At 39.9% G+C, this 27,673-nt stretch overlaps 1 protein-coding gene and 1 pseudogene across 4 annotated transcripts in view; one reads left to right on the top strand and one right to left on the bottom strand.

The window, feature by feature from the left end:
* PHACTR1 (phosphatase and actin regulator 1) overlaps window positions 1-27,673 on the top strand; it is a 329,151-nt gene that overhangs the window by 127,653 nt on the left and 173,825 nt on the right. The window lies entirely within an intron of this gene.
* On the bottom strand, window positions 13,488-20,707 carry LOC119251065 (thioredoxin-dependent peroxide reductase, mitochondrial-like; annotated as a pseudogene).

Below are 27,673 nucleotides of genomic sequence, written 5' to 3'. Positions count from 1 at the left end.
ACCTACCCTCCATCTACTGTACCTGTTGAGACGGAAGATGTGTCCCTCTAGCGTTTTTTTTTTTAAGATGTATAAAGATGTATTTATATATGCATACAAGAGCTGGGGTACAGGCCAGAGATGTGGGGGGTGAGAAGATTCACCAAAGACAGAGTGGGGAACCGAACAGGCAGACTGACCGAAGTATACTGCTGAGGGGAGCAGTGGGCGAGTCAGGAGAGTCTGCTGAGCCATATGGGTTACTCCGCCACTAGCTGGGGATTGAACTCACGCCGCAGTGGCCGCGGACAGCTACATAGGCTGTGTTTCAACCCTGAGCACCACCAGAGAGGCCCCCTCTATCTTTTAAAGAACAGTCTGGACCCCATTCTCCCATCCAGACAGAGTATCACTTTACCTCATTTTTCTCCTAAAACTCAGTTTTCATTTATTACTGGATCTTTCCTCAACCTAAAGTTGCTGTTAGCATCTCCCATTTTAGAAAGCTCTCTGTACACCCTGTGCAAAAGTGTATTCATTTTATTTCTGATGCCTGAGTTTCTCGTGAAGCTCACGGCTCTACTATAACTGCTCTTGCAAATCCTGCAGCCGCCAAGGTGCTACTGCCAAGTGTTCCTCTGGCCTAACTTCCCAAGGATCTTTGCCCAGTTGGCCACTCCCTCCTTTTGTCCCCTCTGCCCTTGTTTTTGATTCATCTCACTTTCCTGCTTCTCCTTTGTACTCCCCGCCTCTCCCACTCATTAGAGCCCCATATGCCTGCGCCAACATCCCTCTTTCTCATACTCACAGCTTTAGGCATCATCTGTATGCTGAGAAAACCTGAGTTTATATTTCCATCCAGATTTTCCTCCATGCGCCTGACCCATCCCTGATGTCTCTATTCTGTCTCAGTAAGGCCAAAATCGAACTCATTATCCACTTCACAAACCTAACCCTTCTTCTGTCTTTCTGTCCCCTCCCACTCAGGATCAACACAGGGAGTGATTCTGAATAACAACCTTTTACCACCTCTCCCATTCAGTCAGTCTCTAAATCCTATTGATTTTAGCTCCTGTGTATTTGTAGGGCATGTTCACCTATCTCTATGTCCTGTGACTCCTTCCTAAGCCAACCACTGCATTCTCTTGCTTGGACGGTCACATTAGCGTCCTAGAGTCGTCCTATATCCGCATGGGCACCCTGCAATCAAGTCTCTGCCTGCAGCAACAGTGATGCCATGAAAACATGGTCATGTCACCTCTTAAGACATTCCTATAGCTTCCAACACACTGGTTGTGTTAGGGGGAAAAGGATGTCCTAAAGTTAATTCCATACAGGCTTTGTGGACTCCACCCCTACTCCAGACCAAAGCCATCAAGACACTGGGAACTACAAATCCCATCACCACCAAAGGGAAGTTTGCTGGAACCTGAGGGTGGGGTTAAGCAGCCAGGTTTGGTATAAAACCAGACACGAGGGCTTTGGGGAGGGGAGGGGGGGGGCTTCCCTTTTTGGCTCTCCGCCAGCTCGCAGCGCTCAGCCAGCTCTGAGAGTGCCTTTGGGTTTCCAGGGCGGTGGATCAGGTAAGACACATTAAAGACTTTATTTCCCTATTTTCTCCCTGAGTTGTACATTTCCTCAATTCCCTTTCCCTTGTAAATAAACCTTTTATTAACCTTTTGTGTGTGCCTGTAGTGGAGTATTAATAAGTCCCTTTTAAGCACGTGGGTGAGGACCCACAGCCAGGCAACCTATTTTATATCAGGGCTGCTCCATAACAGTTGGGCTAGCTCTGCTTGGGGAGAGGCCTGTTGGGCCAGCCCTGCCTGCAGACCTCCTGCTAGCCCCTGCCGCCTTCACCAGGCTCCAGCCACACAGCCTTCTCTGTGTTCATTGTCCCTGCTCTGTGACCTTGGCACATGTCTATCCTGACCTAGATAAACTACATATACTTTGGTTTTATCTAAATGGCACTTGTTCAGGCATCTTCCACTTTAAATCAGACAATCTTGTCACAGTTTTTTTCTATAGATTTTTCTCAAATAACAATCCTAAGTCCTTTTCTGATTACTTAATGTTTGTTACCCCCGGTAGTCTGCAAACTACCTACTAAGCCTGTTCAGTCCTAGGTGTTTCTGGCATGTCATGAGTGCCCATAGTTGTTGAACAAATCCATGAGTGAGAGGTGAATAGAAAGCCTCATGAAGCTAACCTAAAACAGTGGTGGCCCACACTGACACCCTTAGCACTGCTGGTGAGACAGAATAAATGAATATCCCTGCTTCACATCACAAATCACTCCGTGTGTGTGTGTGTGTGTGTGTGTGTGTGTGTGTGTGTGTGTACACATGCCCATTTGCCTTCTGCCTCTTTAGTGTTTAATCTTTAAAAATCTCTGGATAGACATGAGAGATAACTTATCTTCTAAAATCCAAATAGTTATATTGACCCAATAAAAGTGGCATTCAATTGGAGTGTTTCAACAAGAGTCATTCATGCTCAGACACATTTTTCATCTTGCTCTTTAGTGAAATAGTTTATAGCTTGTTTTTCAATTTAAAATAAGCAAAATACCTATTTGAAAATTAGTACATACCTTTAGAAAATCCTCTATAATTTCTAATTCTAATGGATGATGGTAAATTAGGAAGGGTGGTTGATTTCATGCACAATCAAGGCTAGTTTCATTTTGCTCAAAAGCAACATAATTGACAATATTCAAAAAAGCAAGTGAGGTGTGCTATGAAATGGTGGCAGTGAAGGAGTAATAGAAATAAAATTAAGAAAAGGAAGGTATATACTATTGCAAAAGACTGAAGCCCCAAGCATAATTATAATACCTGCGGTCAGTCACCAGCAGGCTTGTCATTTTCTCTTTACTGACTACAGAATGCTTTGAAATTTCAAGTTGTTTCAGTTCTGAATCTTCTTTCTTTTCCACCTGCCTCACATCACCGCAGGCAGTAGAGCCAGCACAAGTCCCAAAACAACTGAACTGTGACATTAGAATTCTTTTTTCTAGAATTTGCAAAAGGGAACCAATCAAAGACAACCTGGCCAACAGTTTAATTCTCAACCCTGAAATTTGATCAATTGTCTGCCTATGGCAGGTATGTCATAAAACAGTGGAGACACCATTTTTATTATAAGTGGAATCTCTTTTCAACTCCCACCCATTTACCTCCAAAGTTCTATGTTCTTATATCATAATCCCACATTTATGCATGTTATATTTATTCCTATAGTCCTCTCCCACTCTAAAATGGCACTCTTGTTATTCCTATTTCTCAGCTTCTTAAATCCCACTTTGTGAACTGACTACTTGGTTTTCTAATATAATTGTCTTCACAAGTTGTGTGATTATAAGCTTCAGGTAACTCTCTGTGGAATGGAACTAATCAATGGACAAGCATGCATTGTGCAACCATGAGTTATAAGGAAGGAGTCTGCAGGAGATTAAAAGGTTGCTTCTTGGGCCCTGTTCTTGCCTCCCTAGATACTTAGTGAGGCTCGGGTAATTTGGATAAAGGAAAGGGTAGATAGAAGAGATGTGCAGAGTGCAACTGTAATAATTTTAGCTTATTTAACCCAGTTTTCCCAAACTTTGGTGTATATCAGAACTTCTTGAAGATCTGTGAAAACTCATAGCCCTTCTTCCCTCTTAAGCCTTCAGAGATTCTGATTCAGTAAATCCAGGATAGGGCCCATAAATTGTCATGCCTTTAAGCTTCCAGATTATACTGCTACTGGTAGTATGACCACCCTTTGAGTAGAATTGGTCCAGTCTATTGACTAGCAGGAGCAGCTAACACATAATTTCCCTCCATTCTTTTGCCACCTTTACAGTGTATCAGTGTTAAAAGAGAGCAAAAATAGCTGAAGACATACAGGAGAATCTCTAGTCATGTGATCAGACTATCATGGGCATGGAGGACAGTGTGTTAAGTGGTGATAGTGTTCCACCATTGGTCCAAGCAGCACCTGGGCTGATCATGGCAGAAATTAAAGGAGACCACAATGTGGCTACAGATTGCCAGAATTTGAATAATAAGAAAGGACAAGACATGTCTGAGAATACAAAGGAGTTTGAGAATACAAAGGAATTTATCTTTGCAATAATGTCAATCCTGAATTCAGTGATACAACTCAGTGATGTTGCTTCAAATCAATGAGTACCTGTAACCCTTTGGAGGCCTAGCCTGTTCTTGGAGGGCCCTCCTTGGGTGAAGTCAGGTGCTTAGACTCCTGGGTTTCCAGGGGGTGGGGTGGTTCTTGTTACCCACAGGCTAACACCTCCAGATTTCAAAGAGTTTCTACTTGACTTGCATTTTGTAGATATCTCAGAGAGCCTCTGGAAAGCTTTCCCCACCAGCTGAAGGATGCTTATCAAAATTTGGCTAACAGGGAAAGAATTTCTATTGCTGGGTCACCCAGAATAGCACCTTGGCAATTAGAATAGCACTTTTTTTTGTTTTCTCTGAGGGTAAAACTGTTGACAAGTATTTAACAACCAACTTCTAACAAGCCCTGTGGAAGAAGCTATTGATTGGACTGGTGCAGAAACAAGTACAATTAAGTTTCAGGCTAATCATCAGAATTCAGCATTCACTGCCATGTTGCAGGGACTCATTGAAGCCCCTCTCTGTGGCTTGGACTCGAGGAGTTTCTGGGCTCATTGGAAAGGGTCATCCACTGTGTTAAAAACCAGGGTTCAGAGATTTGGAATGTTTTCTCACTCTCAAGGGATCGAAATCAAAATGAATAAAAACTGTAAACCTCCACACTAGGTCTATAATTAGAAATGAAAGGCAGGAAGGATTTGATCACATAACAGCATAGCCTGTTCATTCACGGCAATTTCACTATTAGTTAGGGGTATCTTGTCAGTTTTATGTTTTATTTTGCTTTGCTTTTGGCTTGGAAACATCACAGAGCAAGGAAGGCTGTTGCCACATCTGTTATAGGTGTCGAGGTAGCCTGTGGCTGACCTCAAAAAAGCACAGAATCGCATTGGGAGGGAAAAAATATTCCATGTAGATCTGCATTTACCAGAAAAAAGCATGCTTATTTTGAAAAGCTCACAAAACATCTTGGTATAATAAATGTATACTACCTTGAAAATGTAATATTGAATTATATATTATTCATATGCAAGTCATACTTTTAAAAATAATCTCGTGAGTACAGACACCCATTGCCTCTGTGAGTCAGTCAACCTCTATCCAAGAAGGCCACTTTTGGAAAAAAAAAATTAATTAATTTATTTATTTTTTACAATGTTTGCTTTCTTTTCTCAGGTGTAGTCCCCATAGACTTTCCACCGCTTGTTAAGGGAGCTCATCCCCTTTCACTCTTTGGAGCGTGAAGCTATTTTCTTTCTTCGTGGAGACACACAGCTTGATCAGGCGCAAATGTGACTGAGATTCATTTTATGATACTATCAAAACAAAAGATACACTTCTCCTTATTTCTGCCTATTAAGGCTTGTCACAAATATGGCTTGAAAACATTCTAGATAAATTACCCTGATCTGTTGCAAAAAGTGTCATGCTGTTAATTGTATTGCTTTTTTGGCCAGCCTGTTAGTGTTAAGCAGTAGATATAATTGGAGGCATAGTATAAATTAGACTTGACCACTGCTGAACACACAATCTACACCAACCTAGCCTCTGAATTCTTTCTTTGCGAAGGAAAAAAATAAGACTGATGGCAACAAATCCTAGCAATGCTTTGTTACTTGTGAGCGGCAAATAGTTTCCACTGTGTGAATGATAGTTAGGTTTTTATTATAAGAAGTAATTGTTAAAACAACAAGGGCCATGATCTGCAAAACTGCCATTATTCTGCTGATACCCCAGTACCTAAAGTAAATTCTTGGAATGAACAAAAATTTTCAAACTACCTTCCCCCTCTAAAGCAAGCATTGCAGTGGAAAGGTAAAAACAAAATGGTTTGTGCTGACACTTCAGTGGAACTTGGCCATCAGAAAGAAAAGGCTGTAATTTAAATTTAAAAGTTCCTTTTATATGTGAAACTTGAAAATACACATCTCAGAAGCCCATCCTTGAGCAAAAGAATTACAATGGAAATTCAAAATATTTAGGAAAAAACTAATTTTAACATTGCATATCTTGTGAAATCCATATAGAATTGATAGAGAACAAAAATTTTACCATCTAATTTAAGAAGCTAAGCAAATAAAAATTTGTTTGTTTCCTTGAGACATCTCAGAGTTGAAGTTTCTTGATAGAGTAACCCTAGAATGTCTGCTATTGATCATTCCACAGGGATAATGGTTTGGTCTTCCCTGACTCAGGTGCTCTTTTTTGACTTTATCTACAGCATCTAGTTAAATCTCCTTTATTCTGGGGAGTGTTATTCTATACAGGATGAGATTATCAAGCATGTATTAAGAAACACACATATGTACACATATATGTAAAGATATTTTGTCACAGGATAAATTAAATTTCAAAATCTACTGATTTGTCAACATTTCTCTAACTCACTGGTTTTCAGGTGGGCATTTGGCATGTCTAGAGATATTAGTTGTCACAGTTTGAGGGATGGTTGTTGGTAGTGGGTAGTAACACTACTGGCTTCTAGTGGATGGAGCCAGGAATCTTGCTACTTAGCCTACAGTCCACAGGCCCCTACTGGCACAAAAATGCAGTAATGCTGAGGCTGAGAAACCCTGCTCTCAACTAACCACTCCTCAAAAGTTATAAATTAAACTATCACGACTATAATAACAATGAACGTTTATTGAGCACTTAACTGTATCCCATAAATCATACATGTTTTCACAGAACCTTCGCAACTACTTCTGTGAGGAAGTAAAATTCTCACACCTGTTTTACACATAAGAAGACAGTCTTAGGTGCCTTGCAAGTCAGAGCCAGTGCCCTCCTTTTATTGATGAAAGCTGTGTGGGCTTTTAAGGTGCTTAGAATTAAAAGCCATAATGATGTGAAACAGGTTTAGCCCAGAACTGTTTGGGTAAAGACCTATAATTCCTATTTATTTAACTACCACAGCTGACTTCATAGTTAGGTTTAAGGCATATGGAACCATTTTTTTCTGCAAGGATCACCAAACATAGTGACAAGACAGTAAGTCATAGGTAAAAGGTGAAATAGAAAAAGACCTGTTGTTATAATCGGGGGCTTTCATGGTAACTGATCACATGGTCTCGGGTTAGTGGGTGTGCTGCAGCCTGATTTCATTCTTGACACAATAGTCCTCCACTTTCATTCAAAATAGTTGTCGTGCAAGCATGCACAGGGCAGGTTCACAGTGGATTCAGGCAGATGGATAAAGGAAAGTCCTAGAGCCCTCAGGATTTTTCAAGCTTTAATGCTGTCAAGAACCAGGTACTCAGGGAGGCTGGCATGCAAGGAGGCAGGCATGAGCCTTCTGGGCTCTCTCTGACATTCTCTTATGGTCTCACCTTTTCTGTAGTCCCTCCTCTCATAGCCATCTTCCAGTAGCCATTCTGTCTCTGAGTGATGCCGCCCTTATAGCCCTGACCTCTAGGCTCAGGTGTGCACACTAATCCATGATACACCCATACTCCAGGTGTCCACAGTCAGACTCACACGTGCCCCGCAACCACACTCCCAAGCGCCTTTTACATCAACCTGCTCAAGGTCACAGGTGATAGCCACAGAGGCTAGTAGTATAAAAATCCTGATTAAATCACTTACCCTACAATGATGTTGCATGTTTTGCAGCCATCGCAGGCCAGGTAGGTTCATTATCGGTTCTCGCAGTTAAAAAGATAAATTTGGAGCCTTAGGTAAATTTTTACAGTCCTTTAATACTGAATCGGGGGACAAGGCAGCTTTCTCAGCATTTCTCTGGCCATCTTCTCATCATCTCAGAGTGATGACTGCCTTATATCCACCCAACCCTCAGCGCAGGTGTCCCCATTTACATATGCACAGGCCCACACTCTCTGGGCACAGGTGTCCATAATTACAGGCATACATGCAAGACCACAGGTGCCAGTCATAGATGCTGATGGCAGGAGGGTGTAAAAATCCTAAATTATAACTCATTTACCCTACATGCATTATCTAATTTTTCTGTAATAGTGCCAGACAAAGCCGGTCAGCAAGAGGCAGCCACTAAGGTTCCGGTTTCTCACTGCTACATTTGTAGAAGTTAATGATAGTTGTTAACTAGACTGAAATTGGAGGGATGTGTGTTCACTTAGTAAGTTTACAAATCCAGCATGCTGTGAAGTCTGACAGCTATGTTCAAGAGGGAAGTACAAGTTGGTTGCCCTGAGACAGGCTGAGTGAGAGAGACCTTGTATAAATGCAATTATGAAATGAGAGTAATGGTATAGAAGGGAGGAAAAATTGCTTGAGTGTAACTTTATTTTCTTAAAAACTCAGTAACCAACATTTATTGAGCACTTCCCCTGCATTATGTCATTTAAAGCCATGTTGAGAGAAGATTAAAGTATTTTTTTAAGATTTATTTATTTATGCATACAAGAGCTGGGGTACAGGCCAGAGGTGTGGAGTATAAGAGGATTCACCAGAGACAGAGTGGGGAACAGAACAGGCAGATTGACCAAAGTATACTGCTGAGGGGAGCAGTGGGCGAGTCAGGAGAGGTCTGCTGCGCCATGTGGGTAGCTCTTTGGCCAGGAATCAAACTCGTGCTGCAGTGGCTGCGGATTGCTTCATAGGTTGCGTCTTAACACTTGCACCACCAGAGAGGCCCCAGATTAAAGTATTTCAAAAGACAGTATTCACTGTTAATGAGAATGGGGGGAACTGGGATGGGGCAGCCACATGAGGAGAAACCTGCCACTTTACTTTTCAGTCTCCTGGATTTTCCTCTAAATGGAAAGTTAATTGTAGTAGCAAAAATTAAAAACCGGGCCTCCCCGGTGGCGCAGCGGTTGAGCACTGGGTTGAGAAGCTGCCCGCAGCCTCTGCAGCGCCACCGGTTCAATCCCCGGCTGCTCCCCGGCCATCGGAGGAGGCTCCCACATGGCGCACAGACCTCTCCTGCCGCCCGCTGCTCCCCTCAGCAGTGTACTTCGGTCCTTCTGCCTGCTCTGCTCCCCGCTCTGGCTCTGGTGAATCTCTCACCCTCCCGCGCTTCTGACTGTACCCAGTGCTTGTATAAATAAACAAACAAACAAACAAATCTTAAAAAAAAAAAAAAAGAATAGTACTGGAAAAATGATATTAAAAAAAATTAAAAAACACTTAGTTTCTGCAAACTTGACCCTAGCAAAGCGCTATGTTTAATGGGTTTGGGGGGCTAGTTCCATGAATATCTTTTCCTTCCTATGGCTGTTGTGCTCTTTTTTTTTCACAATTTGGACTCTTCTTCTGTTGAGATGTCCTGTGGATGTGTTTGTGACAAGGCATCTGTGTATAATCTCAGAAGACAGAATAAAGGACAGTGAATACCAAATTTAAATATATCCTTCACCTGTAAAGGGCTATAATTTGTATCCCAGTTACCATCTAACATGCCTGATTCAATCTATTATTTATTTGGCATATGTTTTGACTAGTTAGTACATGTTATAAGTTTCACAAAAATGTAGTCTTTCGTCAGGAAGATGGGATATTTGTGAAGTGTGCATATCTGAAATCCTACCAAGCTAGACTTTTTAATTGGCATAAAACATAGTTTCCAGTAATTCACCTGTAATCTTAGCCTGCACACATCATGTCACTCTCTCCATTAAGCTTATTAGTGGTTGTAGGGCCCTGTTCTGTTACCCTCAGAGACTGTAATCTCCAGTTGTAACCACCTTCTTTTCTACCTGTCTACTCACCCATACAGAACCCAGTGCAGGATTCTGCATCTGGCAAGCCCTCAACAGATGTCTTGCATAAATTAATGCACATCACAGCATCTCCAATCAACTCTTGATTTATATTAGCAGGAGGATTCCTTTAAATATTTAAATACATTGTATATATAATCTCATCTCACTCTCTTTCTTAAACCAATGCACAGTCCTCAGTGATGGTCCTGGAAGCCAGATAAAATCAAAATAAAAATTCAGTATTCAGTCAGTTCTACCTTTGAGTTTTAACTTTAGAGATATATTTTAAACTTTCTAAAATGGGAAAATGAATCAAATGTGTTGGTAGATGTTCTGTTTCATCCACTTTTATTGCCCAGAAGCCTTTAGGCTTTGTGGTCATATACTAAGAATTAGTCCCCTAGTCCTAGTCACATTCAAGCACCCAATCCCCTTCATATCTGTAAGGGCAGGAATGGACACAGTGCAGGATCTCTATGATCCGAGCAGATGGGTAAAGGAGAGTCTTGGAGCCCTTGGTGGCTTTTCAGGCTTTTATTGGGACTTACCAGGTACACAGCAGGCAGGGGTACTGGGGGGCGGGGAGGCTGGCAGGCCTCCCAGCCCCCAGCAAGTCTTCACTCTTTCTGGGCTCTCTGGAGTTCTTTCGCATTCTCTCTGCTTCTCTCGTGGTTCCTCTGGTGTCCCCTTGACACTGCCCTTATAAGCTCAGTCTCCCAGCCCAGGTGTACCCACTTATGCATGCCCACACCCTATTCCAGGTCCCCACCGTCAGTCATGCTTTCAGGATCGCAGATCCATCATCAATCCTAATGGCAGGAGGGCAGAAAAGCCTGATGCTTTTTCACTTACCCTACAATATCCTTCAGAAAGAGCAGGATTCAGCCATTGGCCTTGGGGAGGCAAGGCATCAAGGAGTCACTTGCCTGGGATTTTTCACTTTTGTTTTATTAAATAGCATCCTTTTCCACCCCCACCCCCCTTGCATGAGCTCATCCCCAACTATGACCTTTTTTAAGAGGAGCATTTAGGGCCTCCCCTGTGACGCAGCAGTTGAGCGCTGGGTTGCGAAGCTGCCCGCAGCCTCTGCAGCTCCGATTCAATCCCCGCCGCTGGCGAGGGTCCCGCAGGGCATGCAGACCTCTCCTGCCGCACCCGCTGCTCCCCTCAGCAGTGTACTTCGCCTGTTCTGTTCCCTGCTCTGGCTCTGGTGAACTCTCTCACCTTTCTGTGCTTCTGACTGTACTCAGTGCTTGTATAAATAAATAAATCTTAAAAAAAAAAAAAGAGAGAGAGGCATTTAGAACAGTAGGAAGAGCTCAGCACCACTCAGGTGTACATCTTTGCCCAGCCACATTCTGGACTCATTCTCTAGGTGCTGTTCCTGCAATGCTGAGCTATAGTCAGCATTGACTATAGCTATACAATGGTAACTGTACAATGACTCACTATACAATGACTCACTATACAATGGTAACTGTAGTGCCTATAATTCTAGGTAGTAGTTAAAAGCATCTAACACATAACAAATATCTCTCCCCTTGTTGGAAAGTTTTAAGTAATCTCCTTTCCTTGTGTTCCCCTATTAGGTTTATCATAAGGAACAGAATGATTTTTTTTAACATCTCTGCTTTTTCTCTCAAGCATATTTTTCATTTAGTAGAAAATAGCAGACCTTGGCCATAGGAAGAAAAACATCTCTTCCAGAGAAATTCTGGTGTCATACAATGTGATTAAGCTGCTAACGCTTGTGGAAAATACCAATTGACTTTGAAATCTATTTGAGATTTTTCAGTTAAGAATATGGCCAGTTTCATGATAACTGGTCACTTTTCTCATAACATTTGAATGCCCCCATCTATCAGTGCATATGTTGATCTTTTTAGTGCCTAAGTGAATGTCCCCCAAATGATGCACAGGGTATGGCCAGAGTTCCCTGCCCCCCTCCCCAGAGCCTCTCTGTGCCCATGGAGAAGAGTCTCCAGCAACCAGCCCCTAGAGCTCCAATGCACTACACAGGGTGGTTGCATTTCCACCTCTCCTCCTACAATGAAGTTTCAGACCTGCAGTCCTCACAAATACCACACATTAGCTACAAGAACTTCTCCAGCAGCTGGATGTTTTCCTCAAATGTTGACTTGGATTTTCCTTTTCCCCACTTCCTGCCTTGTCATCTCTGAAGAGCCCTAATTTGTAGAGAGAAATCCAGAGCAGTAAAAAATATGCCAAAGGTGTTTCCTTGCATGGAGACACCCAAGTCAAACCCCAACTTTTGAAATTATTTTGAAATTTCTTGATGAAGATCCATCCTATCATAGGATAGCATAGATCTGCTTGATGAAAAAGGAGATAAATTGGCTCATGGTCATGTGACACATCCCTACTTTTAAAAATGTTTATTTTTTTAAGAAAAAATATTTATTTATATAGAAGAACCAGGGTACAGGCCAGATGTGCGGGAGGGTAAGAGGATTCACCAGAGACAGAGCGGGAACAGAACAGGCAGACTTTTCTGCTGAGGGGAGCAGCAGGTGAGACAGGAGAGGTCTGCTTCACCATGTGGGATTCTCGCTGGCTGGCCAGGATCGAACCGGCACTGCAGAGGCTGCGGACAGCTTCACAGTGTGGTGCTAAACTGCCTGCACCACCAGGGAGGCCCTAAAAATGTTTATTTTTATTATATAATTTACATCAAGCACTCAACAACAAAAATAATTACAGTGATTTCAAATGTGATCGTAGTAGTCAATAATATCCATTATAATTGCATCCCAATTAATATTTAGAAATGTATGCAGATATCAAGTCAGCTAACAAAATAAGTAAAATAACTATGTAAACTATAGATCTTAGGAATGGGGAACAAATATGATCAACTAAGTCACTTGGCCACCTTGTTTTTCAGAAACACAATTCACATTGGTTTCAATCAAATATATATCCATTGCAAGTTTTAAATTAGACCATTGATGCTAACAACTATGATCTTTGTTACCATAAAAGAAAATTCAGGGCCTCCCCGATGGCGCAGCAGGTTGAGCACAGTGCTGTGAAGCTGTCCACAGCCTCTGGAGCGTGGGTTTGATTCCCTGCCAGCCAGGGAGCTACCCACATGGCGCTGCAGACCTCTTCTGCCTCGCTCACTGCTCCCCTCAGCAGTGCTTTTGGTCCATCTGCCTGTTCTGCTCCCCACTCTGTCTCTGGTGAATCCTCTCACCCTCCCACGCCTCTGGCCTGTACCCCAGCTCTTGCATAAATAAAAAAATAAATCTTTAAAAAAAAGGAAATTCAGTTTAATACAAAGAAATTCAAGAACATTTTAAGACCCTTGATCAGAAGATTTTGATGCTTGTTATACTACTCTGAGCTATACAAAGATTAAAACAAGATGAAGAAAGATTATTTCCTTTTCCCATTGAAAATATTGCCAAGAATGGGAGAATGAAGCATTCTATAGATTAGTCATCAAGAGGTTATATAAAGGACTCCTTATGTTAGTAGCTGAACACATTTAAAAAGCCTTATTCAATATTACCCCAAAAAGTAGAGTAATATTTATGAATAAAGCATAGTTATTTGTTTGCTTTTTATAATCTTTGGAATGCTGAAAGGGAGTTCCAGCTGAAGTTCCTTTCTGGTGGGAGATGTTGCAGGTGCACATGGCATAATCTGAATCACCTTCTCAGAGTATCTCTTGGTATTATTAGAATATCTTGAAGTCTTGGAATACCTTGAAAGCAGTCAGATGCAATTTAATTGTAGGAGAATCTGGTGTCTGGTTTCCTGAGAAGACTTCTCCATGGACTTCCATCAACTGCAACGCAACTTCATCTAGTAGAGGATCTCTTCCATGTTCCCGCCCATTGGGAGATCACTGACATTCAAATGCTTGATGCCTCCATTGGGGTCCATTATGAAGCGCAAGACCAGTAACTTCTAACAGCACACTGTAGTCTCAGGAAATTTGTTTCATCTAATCTGAAAAGAGTGCAATGTTCATGTGGCCCAGACCATTCTTTCTTGGTGTGTTCATTCAACTAAAATAGCAAAGGCAGGAATCCACTCGAACTGCAACAATGTTACAGCTTATATCATGATATTCATTTGCTTTGACAATAAAAGCAACAGTTCCTGTAGGACACACAAAAGTGAAATCCAAATGATAAAAAAAAAGACCAAATATTACCCCACAGAGTCATTAAGCTTAGTTCATTAAGTCTCCATTGACTTAAATAGGTGCATGTTCATTGCAACAGGAGCATAGTATGATGAGCTGAGCTAAAGGCAAATTTTGCTGACTGGAACCACAATATGTTCACCAGCCGTGTTCTTCAAGAAGCAGCAGTCCTGAGGGCTGCAGAGGCAGAAATACCTTAAAGAATGGCCTCTGCATTTTGGATAACCAAAGCCCAGCATAACCTTCCTGTTTCTGCCATGGGATCTTCAATCCCATCAGTACTCTTGACTTCTAGTCAGTCTAGGTTCTGGAAGTTCCTTTCTCCTGTTCCTTATGGGAAAACTACTTCCCCTTGGTAGTGTCTCTGGGATGTGCAGTCTTTTGTGAATTGTTATCACACATATAAAGGGTAGATGTAATAAAGGGCTTCTCTCCAGGTCTGCAATCTAGTTTTCTAAACTAACCTACCCATCCAGCTCTTTCTACCTCCTTCCAAAAAGGAAAAACAATCCAAAGAAACTAGGAAAATAGAACACCCAGCAAAATTGAGCAATACTATATACTGCTGTGGCTTCCTACACTCACACTGTTATGACTACTTCACCTGGTGAGCTAATAGTAAAAGGATTACATTACCAGAGCTCAGAGCAATGTCAGGAAGTCCTGATTTTCACAGGATATTGCTAGTCTGCTGCTGTCCTCACAGGTGAGGAGAAGGAAAGGGAGAGTGGGTAGGAGGGTAGCAATTTGAAAGTGTCACATGGAGGGAGGATTGGTTTTCTTCCTTCTAAAGATAGCTATGGAGTGTGGACTTCATTTCTTCTTTTACATATGGTTGTATTCAGCTCTCATTTAATTCTACATGACAAGGATGGTTATGATGGAAAAATACATGCTACCCTTTATTTCCCTCCTGCCACCTTCCGATCATTTGTGGGAAAATCGGATTTGAGGGAAGACAAGGCATAATATGTGAGAACTAATGTAATTCTTGTTATTGAGGTCATTTTAAAGTATAGGTCAGCCTCCTCTGGAGAAAACTTTTATCCGGCTTGGTATCATGTGGTATCAACTGTATCTTTCTCATTTCGATAATTCAGGTTAGTTACTGGTAGTTGAAAACTATCATACCAGTATTCCAGATGCATGTCCAGCCTGTGGGTATTCAGACAGGTGTGCAGCTGACAGCAACCCCGGGTAGGTGTATAAAGGAGTGTGGGTACTTAGAGTGGGGAAACATGATGTTTACTTAGTCTTGAACATTCTGAGAAAGATGGGGATTTTTCCAGGTGAGGGAGCAATGCTGCAAAGAGGCAGAGAGTTCTGGGAGGGAAAAACTAGAGTGCTGGAGAGATGAGGGATGAAGACTCCCAGAGGGCTGTCTGGCAGGGGAGACAGTACAGCATGGTGGTTAGGGCACAGACTTCAGAACCAGAGTGTCTGGGCTCAATTCCCAAGGCAGTCACTTAATAGCTAGGCAAGCTTGGGAAAGTTAACTGCTCTGTGCTTCAGGATTCCCATCAGTAAAATAAAAGGGCGAGGGTCCCACATGGCGCGCAGACCTCTCCTGCCGCCCGTGGCTCCCCTCAGCAGTGTATTTCATCCATCTGCCTGTTCTGCTCACTGCTCTGGCTCTGGTGAATTCTCTCACCCTCCCGTGCTTCGGACTATACCCAGTGCTTGATAAATAAATAAATAAATCTTCAAAAAACAAACAAACAAAAAATAATAATTCCTTCTTCAAAAGGCTGTTGTTAGTAAGCTCTCTATTATATCATATACTATTGATCACATAATATATAGTAATTATATAATTATATATAATACTATATATAGTAAAGTAGTTATTATAATTTCAGGCTCAGTGACATAGGACCCAATATACCAACTTAATGAATATTAACTCATTCTTTAAGCTGTGGGGAGATTCAAAAGAGAGAGGAGGTACATTTTACGTAAGCTGAAATAGCAATAGTGTGAGGTACACTGAGAGCATAGGGATGACCAAGTCTCTTACCCCAGCCCCCAGAGAGAAAAGATATCAAGGGTGCTATAAACATGAGCTAGCCCCACCCCAACTCATCATCACCTAGATCCCTCTAATTTCCTCCCCAACTCTGCTGACTCAGCATCTACAAAGTAGACCTTGCTATGTACAGAAACCAGTAAAGACCCTAATCAACCAATCAATCAAATAAAACTACAATACCATCTTCAGGAAAAATAAATAGTTTAACCTGTAAATTACTGCTAAAGATACCAAAAACAATAATAAAATAGGGAGACTTCAAGTAGCAAAATGAGCAGAAAAAAGAAATATAACATATGGAAATATGAGATCTTGAGAGAGTATGACATTAAAAGGTGATAACAATTTTCCAGATTCCAAACACAAAAAGATGGAAAATTAAATCACACTATCAGATAGATAATTCAGAACTACTATAATAAGAAATTCAAATTGTTTCTAACTCAAAGAGATAAAAGAAAGTTCAGAAAGGCAAGTCAAAGAAATACAAGCGAATTCAGAAAATCTAATCAGAAAGATACAAAAAAATTCAGAAAAACTAATTAATGAGTTCAGAAATTAAGTCAATGAATAGAAGGTAAAAACTGAAGATTTAAGTAAGAAAATAAGGGAAATTCAGGAAGCAAAGGGCTCAATAAATGAGATCAGGAATTTTAGTGAAGACAACAGAAGAACAGGTCAAATGGAGGATTGAATCAGTGGCCTCAAATATAGTAATGCACTAAGGACCCAAGTAGAAGAAGAGACAAGATGTAAAAAAAAAAATGAAGAAGAAGAAGAGGCAATTTGAAAACTATCTGAAACCATTAAAAAAGCCAACACAGGAATAATGGGTAGAGAGACAAAAAAAAAAAAAAAAACACAGAGAGCCTATATAAAGATGAACTCCTTCTACTTGGCAATAACATGGATAGAACTAGAGGGGGTTATACTAAATGAAAAAAGTCAGGAGAAAGACAGATACCAGATGATTTCACACAAGTGAAATATAGAGACACAAAACAAATGAACTTGCAAAACTAAGCCAAAACAAACCCCAGAAGGGAGAAATAAGAGTAGAAGTGGAAACAAAATGGGGGGTTGTCCAGGGGTCTCTGGTAAAGGACTAAGGGTGCTTTGGTGGTAGGTGTGGTGTGAGGCTATTTATCCTAGGAGGTGTAAACCTGGCCCACACTATCATTTACAGTGTTGTAACTCAGTATTACCTCAGTTAAAAGACAAACAGGGCCTCCCCGGTGGCGCAGCTGTTAAGCACTGGGTTGTGAAGCTGCCCGCAGCCTCTGCAGCACCGGTTCAATCCCCGGCAGCTCCCCGGCCACCGGAGGAGGGTCCCACATGGTCCTGCCTGCTCTGCTCCCCGCTCTGGCTCTGGTGAATTCTTTCACCCTCCCGCACTTCTGACTGTACCCAGTGCTTGTATAAATAAATAAAATAAATAAAAATAAAAAATAAATCTTAAAAAAAAAACACATATGTACACTAGCACAGATTTGCAGTTCAAGTTATTCCTACCTACTACTGGACTTTTACTCTAGAGTTGTACTAATTTATTTACCAAACTTGTAAGAAAATAGTAACAGTTGTTTAAAATGGGGATGAATAGATAGGACTTCATTAGACTAAACTGTCTACTTTTAAATATTTAAAATCTTTCTTATTTGTCCAGGAGAATTAGACTTTTGGAAAGTGGAAAGTACCATTGGGAACAGTATGTTTTTAGGATCACTGTGGGGGACACTTATTTTTCCTGATGTCTCCACCATTAGATTGTCTTCATTTGTTAAGATCATTGTATTTAGTGCTTATAAAAACATATAAGGGTTTCACCTGTGAGTTTACACTCTGCCCTACACCCATTCATAGATGGTAGCTCAGATCCTGTGTCATTGGTTTGTTGCATTTTGTTTTATGAACAGAGATCCTAGAAGCCAGCGGCAAAATTTTTCTTTTTAGAAGTTGCTCATGGATTTAATTTTTAAGAAGTAACATAAAGTTCAAGAGCCTAGCAAACTTCCCATGGAGCATAGCTCTCCAGGATTTGAGAGAAAGTTTCCCAAAAGTGAAAGAAAAAGTAGTTTGAAACTGAAGACAAACATTTCTTACTTAATTTCACTTTAAGCCAGCTCAGTCCATATCTAGTTCCTTGGTGTGAATAATGGTTTAAAAAAGAATTTTATTGCCTTTTCCTCTCTGAGTGGCCAGATTACAGCTGAGCTCCCCAAGGATCAGATTTAGTAGTGGGAACATATTAAAGATATTGAAGGAATTCAAATCTGCATATTATTGCAATTGGGAAAATAGTGAGCTCTAGATGGGGTTGTGGCCAGAATGTAAATGAAAGCAAAAAAGGATAGAAACTCAATAGTTTGTTATTGTCTTTCATCCAGGTGCAAGACATTAAACATTAAAAGGTTATAATGGGGGGGGGTGGAATGAGCTTGGGGTAGGGAAGGAATCCAATAGAACATGGTGGAGAGTTGTTGGGGCACTGCTGGTGAACAGGGTGTGAAAGTATATGTTTGTAGATGTTTGGACCTATAACCCCTGGAGCAGATACAAAGATGTAAACCTACTTTATCTCAATAAAAATAATTTGGGAAAAAATGTTAAAAGCTTATAATGGGTATGTTTTTCTTAAAATGAGAACTGCAATGTCACTTAAATTCAGATCCTACAGCCAATTTTAATGGGAAAAATAAAAGTCATTAATATTGTCCACCACATTGGTAGGTATCTATCTTGCTGAGTTGAGTTGGGGATTGGTATAAGTAGGATGTTTTATTGTCCTTAATCTCTGAAATTTTAACAAGTGTGCCAGCGTCCATAACCATCCCTCTAAAATAAAGGAATAACAAGGTGGAATTAGAAAAAAAAAACAGTTCTGTGTTATGGTCATATATTGCTACAAATACTGGCCCCATCACTTTGGTTACCTGTGTCTAATGTCAGGTAAGCAGCATTTGAGTAGAGGCCATCACAGTGCCTGTGGTCTCAGGCAGGAGCTGACAGTCCTTAGGAGCAGTGTTTAGAACTGCTGGTTTGCAGCTGAAGGCAGTGTCCCCTGTTCAGAGATCAGAGAGCCCAAGTCTTCTAGGGGCAAGTAAACTTGCCATATGGTGTTCAGGAGGGTGACAAGCCCTCCCATATTGATATGAGGCAAGGAAACAGAATGTCCCCAGTATCTGAACGTCAAGTAAGCCCCACATCAAAAAGATTCCAGGGGCCTCGGTGTTGAACCTCAGAAATCTTGCTCATGAGCAGTGCTCCAGGACCTGTGCAGGTCTACCTCTTGCCAGCACAGTACTGGGACCTTGAGATGTGCTACTACTTCTCCCATATGCATGAAAGAACCACAGCTTCTCTACCCAGTGGTATTCACTAGGGTTTACATTATTAAAAGCAGTTGTAGCATCTGTTTCCATTTATTTTCTTAGATGAGTTAGTGGAATAATTATGTAAGTATGTTCACTATACAATGAAGCCATTTGGGAGTATTCAAGTATATGTGCGCCATGTCAATGCTAGTTCAACATGTAGAGTTCTGGCTACAGTTGTGGTTTTAGGAGGAAACACTTGAAAGTTCATGTACCTGCTTTGCTCTAATTTTTATTGTATTCTTAGATTGTAATTAGTAAGCCCAGTGGCAGTTTTGATTACATATTTTGTAATTTGCTTTTTGAGGCCAGCAGCTTTTTGAGAGTATTCTGTTCAGTCATGTTTAATCCTACCTTCGATGGAAGAAGGCCATTGAAAAGTAATTTAAAATTGTTATTCCTATGACTTCACCTTCTATCTCGATCCAACAGAGGAAGAAATGTATCATTCCTAAAAATATATAAAAATTTGACTCTAGTAAAAGATTTAAATGAGAAATCCCTAATATTTAGAGACATAGTTCTTGAGTTTTAAAAAATAATTTATGAAGATATTGCCACATGGAAGATGCTGGGATTGTGCATCTGTGCCTAGTTAATATTTAATATTAAGAATTTAATAATATTTAAAAACATTTCTCTTATTCAAGTAATATTTCTTTCTTGGATTTCAGATCACCACATACCCACTCAAGAAAGAAAAAGATAAAATGTAGCTGAAATGATATGACTGGATTAGTTCTCTGTGTACTTGTGTGTAAAGTAGAAATTAATCTACTGATTTGTGAAGGTACTTTATTGCATTTATATTTAATTAACAATAACCAGCAATGTATCTGGAATCTGTTAAAGACCAAAAAATGTTTGGGGGTAGAAGGGGGTGAAAGGGAGAAAATGAAAGAGTAAGGAATCTAGTTCCTTAATTCTTCACATGTTCAAGAAAAACTAAACCACAAGAGTACATAAAATACTCTTGTTAGTTTAAGCATGCTAGATGCTGGAGAGATATCTTCAAGTTAGGAGAGCAGTTTACACCAAGTCACTCAGGCTCTCCCAGTTAAGAGTGCAATGACCTTGAACAACAAGCCTGTTAACCCTGGAAACAAGACCTATGACCACCATAATATCCAACTAAATATCCACCACATGTTTGAGTCATTAAAACATTTTATGTCACAAACATCATTACTTTTAATCTGCAAGCAAGGGAACTGCTACTCAAAGAGGCTCTGTAACTTGTCCAGGTTCACACAGCTGGATAGTGAAAATCGAATTTGAGTTCAGGTCTGTTAGATTCCAAAATCTATGCTCTTAACCAAAGGTCAACATTAAAACTTACCCATCAACCCATTTTATGAATTCCCATTTAATTCACAGGATACAAAAGTATTTTTATTTGCCCTGCATCTCCAGTAGGGACTGTAGTGGGAAGCAAAAATAATTTTTTGAATGTTTTCTCTACAAAGCAAATAATTGACACAGAAGCTGAATAATCATATGGAAGATGGCCGTAGAAGTAAATCTTCTGGCTAGAAGTTTGTTATTTTTTTAATTTTGGCAGATACTGACTACTGCAGAAATTTTAACTGTCAACCATTGGAAAGTTTGTTCCCATTTCTTCCCTCTGTCTCTTTGATATAAGGTCCATATGAAAAGTCTATCAGGTAATTTTCAGAGAATAAGAAGATTGGAAGAATGAAAATACAAAGTGAAAAAGCTTCACATACAGCATATTCATATGCATCTGACCTTTTTGAGATTGATTCTTAGTGTAACTGTAAGTATCCTAGACTTTAGCTTTGGGTCTTAGTTCTGTTAACCATGAGTCTATATATCTCTAGAACCTATCTTAGTCTTTTTGTCTGAGAAGTTACAATAGAACATCCTTGACTTCTCACTCATTGTAAATTATTTGATTCCATTTATCTTTGGTTATTGTCATGCATTCATAATATGAAGGCAGACACTATATTCATAACTTACAGGAGGAATTCAGCATGACTTATGTGTATAAAAATATAAGTGTATATGTGTATCCAATATTGTATTGTGAATTGCTGATTCATTATGCTTGAAAACCTTTTTTTTTTTTCTTTGCTAGACTTTGTGCTGTCTTTGGTTTTAGTTGCTTATACAAAGTATGGCATATCTGGAGTCCTATTCCATTCTTTCGTGTTTAACCAAAGAAGATACTACTCAGAGTTGAGGACAGTGGGGCCACCAGTCATGCCCCTTACACTTGAAGTAGTAGATGGCTTTAGTGACAAGCCTCCAGAACTCTTAATGGCTATTGGCCTTTAGGAATGTAGGTTCAAATGAACTAAGCTTGATCACCAATAGGTTGTTAAATTAGAAATATATTCTGGCTTCCTCACTTTGGAAGTTGCCATTCGGAGCTTCAGAAAATACCTGATAATATAATAACACTAACATATCGCTATTAAGTTGTAATTTCTTTTTTTTCTTTTTTTTAAAGATTTATTTATGCAAGCACTGGGGTACAGTCAGAAGCGGGGTAGGATGAGAGAATTCACCAGAGCCAGAGTGGAGAGCAGAGCAGGCAGGAGGACCGAAGTACACTGCTGAGGGGAGCAGCGGGCGGCAGGAGAGGTCTGTGCGCCATGTGGGACCCTCCTCCAGTGGCCGGGGAGCAGCCGGGGATTGAACCGGCACTGCAGAGGCCGCGGGCAGCTTCGCAACCCAGCGCAACTGCTGTGCCACCGGGGAGGCCCAAGTTGTTAATTTCTTTGATTGATATTTTTAATCAGGCACAGGCACTTAGTGTTAACATAGTTTTATAGATAATCATATCTCCATGTGATTTATGTCAATTTACATCATTATGGAAATATCATAATGCTTCATTAAGCATTAGGAATTTAGGTGTTCTGTATGAGCGAGTTTTCCCGAAGATTGTCTTTCAAATGACTTAAAAGATTTTTAACATCAATGTTCAATAAAAGTCTCTTTAAAGCTCTACTTTCCCCTTTCTCCTTAGAGTAAAATAAACCAAATTTTTTATTTTCTTCATGCTTCAGGGTCTTTATTAAAACATTTCTTACTATGCCAGGTCCTGAATAATAACGGTCATAGGAGCTAAAAAGGAAGATATAGTCTTCTTTGTTTTAATATTCCCTCCCCCAATTGCATATCTATATACTGCTCCTTTTTCTGCCAGCCTTCTTGCTTTCTGATGTCTGCTTTTAATCTCATTAGGAAGCCAGATTACCAAACCTATTTGAATTCTAACTAAAATCATAGTAAACTATCAAAAGTGGGAGTTTTGAGAGCGCTCAGATGATTGAACTGTTAGTTTTAAGCATAGATTTGTGCTGTCTGTCCCACTGGTTGCCTTTATTTCTTGGCTTTTTGCTAGGTAGACACTTGATTGTGATCTAGATAAGGGTTTGGTGACTTAAAACTCTGGGAAGTAGTTAAAAATAATTCCTTGATTCACACAGAAGAAATATGATGATCTATTTCAAGTCATTCATAAAGGTTAAATCTTCCTAATTTAAAGGATAATCAACCTAAAAAATATATTAAGTATGCTTCAAAATCATACTCTAATTTGAATTGGGGAAAAATGGTGTAACATGGAAGAGTTTCTTCTATAAGCTTCAGCTTAAAATCTGAAGGACTTTTGTTCTCTAGCATTTTTTTTTTTGCTAAACAACCTTAAGTCCAATATAAATTTTGAACTCAATTCCATTGAGACATGTTCAAATTCTAACCAAACCCTCTCATAAACAATGTGAAATTTGAAAATAGATTAATGACCTCATTAGAAAATTCAACAAATATGTGGTTTTAGAGAGGGAACTTTACTTTTTTTATTCATATTATTCTACATATTTGTTAATAATTTGATATAGGATTTCTCCCCTAAGGTGTGGTCATTTTAGCTCTCCCACCACCAAAGCACAGACAGTCCTCAAGCATAGTCTTTTGTGCTCTCCTCCCACCTGCCCCATTTTCATCCCTACCTCTTACTCTCCCTCTCTCCCTTCCCTCCTGGATGTCTCAGATCTATCATCAGTTTTCAAGGTTTGGTGTTATAATTTGCCTATTTGACCTTTTCTTTGGTTTGTCTGTATTCACATATAAGTGACACCATTCAGTATTTGTCTTTCTCCTTCTGGCTTATTTTATTCAGCATAATCCCTTCCAGTTCCATCCACCTTGCCACAAATGGCATGACTTTTTGATTGCTGAATAGCATTCCATTGTGTATATATACCACATCTTCCTGATCCACACATCTGTTTTGGGGAATTTACGTTGTTTTCATACCTTGGCTATTTTAAATAGTGCTGCAATAAACATAGGAGTGAGAGTTTCCTTTGGAATTCATGTTTTTATGTTCTTTGGGTGGAAGATAAATTCCACCTAGGAGTGGAATTGCTGGATCATGGATTTTTCTCTATATCCAAGTATGTCATTTGTAGGAGGCTTTTGTAATGTGTCATTTCTTTATTTGAAAAATTGAAATGCCTTTCCTCAGCAATGCAAATCAGGAAATGACAATAACTTTAAAATGAACATTTTAAAAGGTAAAAAATTATTCTTTGAATATGAATTACATAGTAAATCTCATTAAAGGTGTTGTTTTAACAATTATTATACAACCATTGTATGAAATAGAGTACCTTTAGGAAATAGAGTACTACTTGCCTATAATATTCAAAATACCTAGTGTTGTTAAAGCCTAGATTCTGATTCTGATAGTTTTGCTCCCTCTCCCCACCCCACCTACCTTTGGGTGAATTTTTTCATCCACTCTCATCACTATGGCATTGTGGTTGTATCTAAGGCTCAGTCATTGCCCTTTTGTTTTTATTCATTTAATTTAATGTCCCTAAGAAACCCATTCCCTCCTTTGATTTTATACTGAACTCCATTTTGTTTCTCTTTGCTTCTGGGATCTTATCAAAACTTTATACACATGCGCACACAGATACACACATACATACATACATGTATATGTGAGTGTATTATTTATTTAATTGTATGTATTTAATTGACCATAGATATTTTCATTTGGATGTCCCAAATCATTCAAAATATAATACCACCTTCTCTTTTCCACCCCTAGCTCAAAGAAGACCACTTTCCACCCTCCCCATATGATTGGGATAGAATACAAATTCAGTGCAGAAAGGGATTTACTATAAAGTGATTCATTGCCTACCTCATTTGGGAGAATGACAAAATAATGCCAAACATAGGAGGGTGGATAATCAAACTTAGTAAGATACACAGCACAGGCTCAGAGATGGACCTGGAGTTTCAAGTGCACAATTGCATTCCCTAAGCAGAAATCCTCAGGAAAAATAACTCCAGTAAAAATGTAAGAAATGGGAAGATTTTTAGCCCCTAAGAATAGAGAGTTTAAGAATGAAACTGAGGGGCCTCCCCGGTGGCGCAGCGGTTGAGCACTGGGCTGCAAAACTGCCCGCAGCCTCTGCAGCGCCAGTTCAATCCCCAGCCGCGGGGCGAGGGTCCCACATGGTGCGCAGACCTCTCCTGCCACTCGCTGCTCCCCTCAGCAGTGTACTTGTCAGTCTGCCTGTTCTGCTTCCTCTCTGGCTCTGGTGAATTCTCTCACCCTCCCGTGCTTCTAACTGTACCCAGTGCTTGTGTAAATAAATAAATAAATCTTGAAATAATAATAATAATAATAATAATAATAAATAAAATCTTTAAAAAAAAGAATGAAACTGAGAAAAGGATTCATTACTGAAAGTGGGGGTCTCAGTCAGAATGCTGAAGTAGAGCGGGAGTTCCCCGATTGCCAATATGAGAGTGAGTGTCTTATTCACCAGTGTCTCTGTGTGCCTAGGACATAGGATGTCCTCAAATCCGAATGAAATTGTTAGAATGAAAAAAATCACAGATAAAATATTTGAGATTTGCTCATTGTCTTCTGGCGGAATAGACTGCTGAGATCTGGTTGCCCTGCCCGGCCCGTGGGCTATCCTCCCTGAAGACTCAGCTCAGACAGAATCAGCTGGAACATCTGGTGAGATCTGTCCCTGCCATTTCTCTAAAATCAGCTAGTCACAAGAGATGTAGATGCTATATTTAAATCCTATAACTCAAAAGTCAAGAGCAATGTTTACTTTTAAATTTTCTTCAGTTAATATTTCTTTGTTTCAAGAGCCTATTCAAATTTTTCAGACATTTCACCTCTATTTAAATTGATAACATTTCTGCTGTTAAACATATTCTGCTGTTAAAATTACATTCTGCTGTTAAAAAGCTTTCTGAGCTTGTTAGACATGTTGAGTAGACCTTTTAAATATTTTTAATGGTTCATTTGACTAACCCTCAAACACAAATGTAACATTTCTTTAATCCTCTCATGTTCCTTTAATAATAGAGAAAAGATCGTTTGCAATGCCAGAGTTTAGAAAAAGATTGAACTCAGATGTCATTCAAAATTTGACCTTCATGATATTTCCCAATCTCCCACTAAATCCTTCCCATGAACAATAACTGGTAAAATAGTACTTAGACCTCCTTCAGGAAAAGAAATTCAAATGGCCCCTCACCACATTACTAAAACAGACATGAAACTTTGAAGATTGATTCATATCACAGACATCAACTTCTTCTATTAAAGCAGAGGTACTTGTATTAACCTTTGAAAATTAGTAACTCAACAGGAGTTACCATAACTTAGGGGAAAAACTGGTTGAAGCCTTTATTGTAGTTCTGATTCACTCGTGGGACTTCCTGACTCAAGTTATCAGGAGCAAATCTAGGTTTTCCCATCAAGTCCCACCTGGTTGTACCTGCCAAATGACTGCCCCCTCCTCCGAACCAACAGTCATCCCTGCCTCTCTCCTTTTCCTTGGCCCTTAGCTTACACGCCTTGTGCAAAGGCCTGGGCCCTCATTAGGACTGCACATTCTGCAAACATAAAGACTTTCTCCATGTTCTGCCCCTTGCACATAGTAAATACTAGCAAGTTTCTGTTCATGACATTGTAGGTAATGATGAAGTGATGACAATTACTAACTTCATTATGGGGGGGTAATCTGTTAGGGAAAAATTAGTTGATGATGCTGAGTTAATCAGTGGACAATCTTTCGTGCCCAGAATAAAAAAAGCTTCTTTGCAGAGTCCGATAACATGAGGCATTAGATTTTGGTTTGTTTTTGTTCTACTCTGATTTTCTCTCATTTAATAAGTGCAGCAAATGAAAAGTAATATTTCAAGGTGTACCTAGGAATCAAGCTGATATGCCTACTACCTAAAGCTTGGCCAGTATCTTAATTTAAAGAACCCCAGTATTTGGTGAGTGAATAGATGAATGACTTAAATGAGTGTATTAGATTTGGACAAAAGTCATCTTAAATCAGAGATTCTGAAAAAAATGCATCTTTTCAAAAGTTGTCTTTTGTCCAAAATAAAAATAATATATGATACCTATGCTTCTGTATTGTGCTGAGCTGTGATTACATGCACAGGTGCCCATGTGCTTGGGAAAGGGAAAGGGTGAATCTGTTCCTGGTTTCACTGACTAGATGAAGCCTATCTCTCCAGAAATCTGACACTGTGAGGGTGGGTTCCAGGTGTGGGAGAGAAAAATGTCTCTTGGAGTCCTCTATGAAGCATCATTCATAGTGTCGGTTTGGCATCCCAGGGATTGGAAGGAGTGATGCATCTCAACATGCCAAGGAAAATAAGAGGAGCAAGTTTTATCCCTTTTGGACCCCAAAGTTAAAGATGGAGCAATGCCTTGGAAGGCAATGCGGAGCCTGTCACATTCCCACTGTCAAAGAGAAAATAGCTGGACACTTATTAAAAGCAGTCAGACAGATTTTATCCCTTACTACTGCAGTAAAGGAGGGACCCCAGTGTAACCGGAGCTCAACTCCACAGAAACAAAAAGCAGATCTTTTAAACACTGGGGTACAATAAAGGAAAAGTTATGCTAAGAAAAGTAATAAGACCTTCTGGCTGTGAACTGGCTCCTTTCAAATTTAGGCTCCTACCTTCAACATCCCTAGACTGTCCTTTTTGATGATAATATTTCAAAGAAATGGCTTCCAGGTCTTTGAGAAAGATACTCCTGAGTTGTAAAAGATAAATGTGTGTGTGTGTGTGTGTGTATACATACACACATCTCAAAGGGACAGAGAAAGAAGAATTTGCTATTGTAAGTTTTCTAAAGCAAGTGCTGTAAGGGAACTCGGATCTGTGTCAGGTTTTGGCTGGGAACAAACCCTTCTTTTTTTTTTTTTTTTTTAAATATTAAATTTTATTTTTATATTCCCCCATACAATTGCAAACGCCCCATT

Source organism: Talpa occidentalis, unplaced genomic scaffold (genome assembly GCF_014898055.3).
Source record: "Talpa occidentalis isolate TD23 unplaced genomic scaffold, MPIMG_talOcc4v2.1 talOcc4.2, whole genome shotgun sequence".
NCBI classification, from domain to species: domain Eukaryota; kingdom Metazoa; phylum Chordata; class Mammalia; order Eulipotyphla; family Talpidae; genus Talpa; species Talpa occidentalis.
Note: the sequence above shows the minus strand (reverse complement) of the source record. Positions and strands in the feature narration are given on the sequence as shown.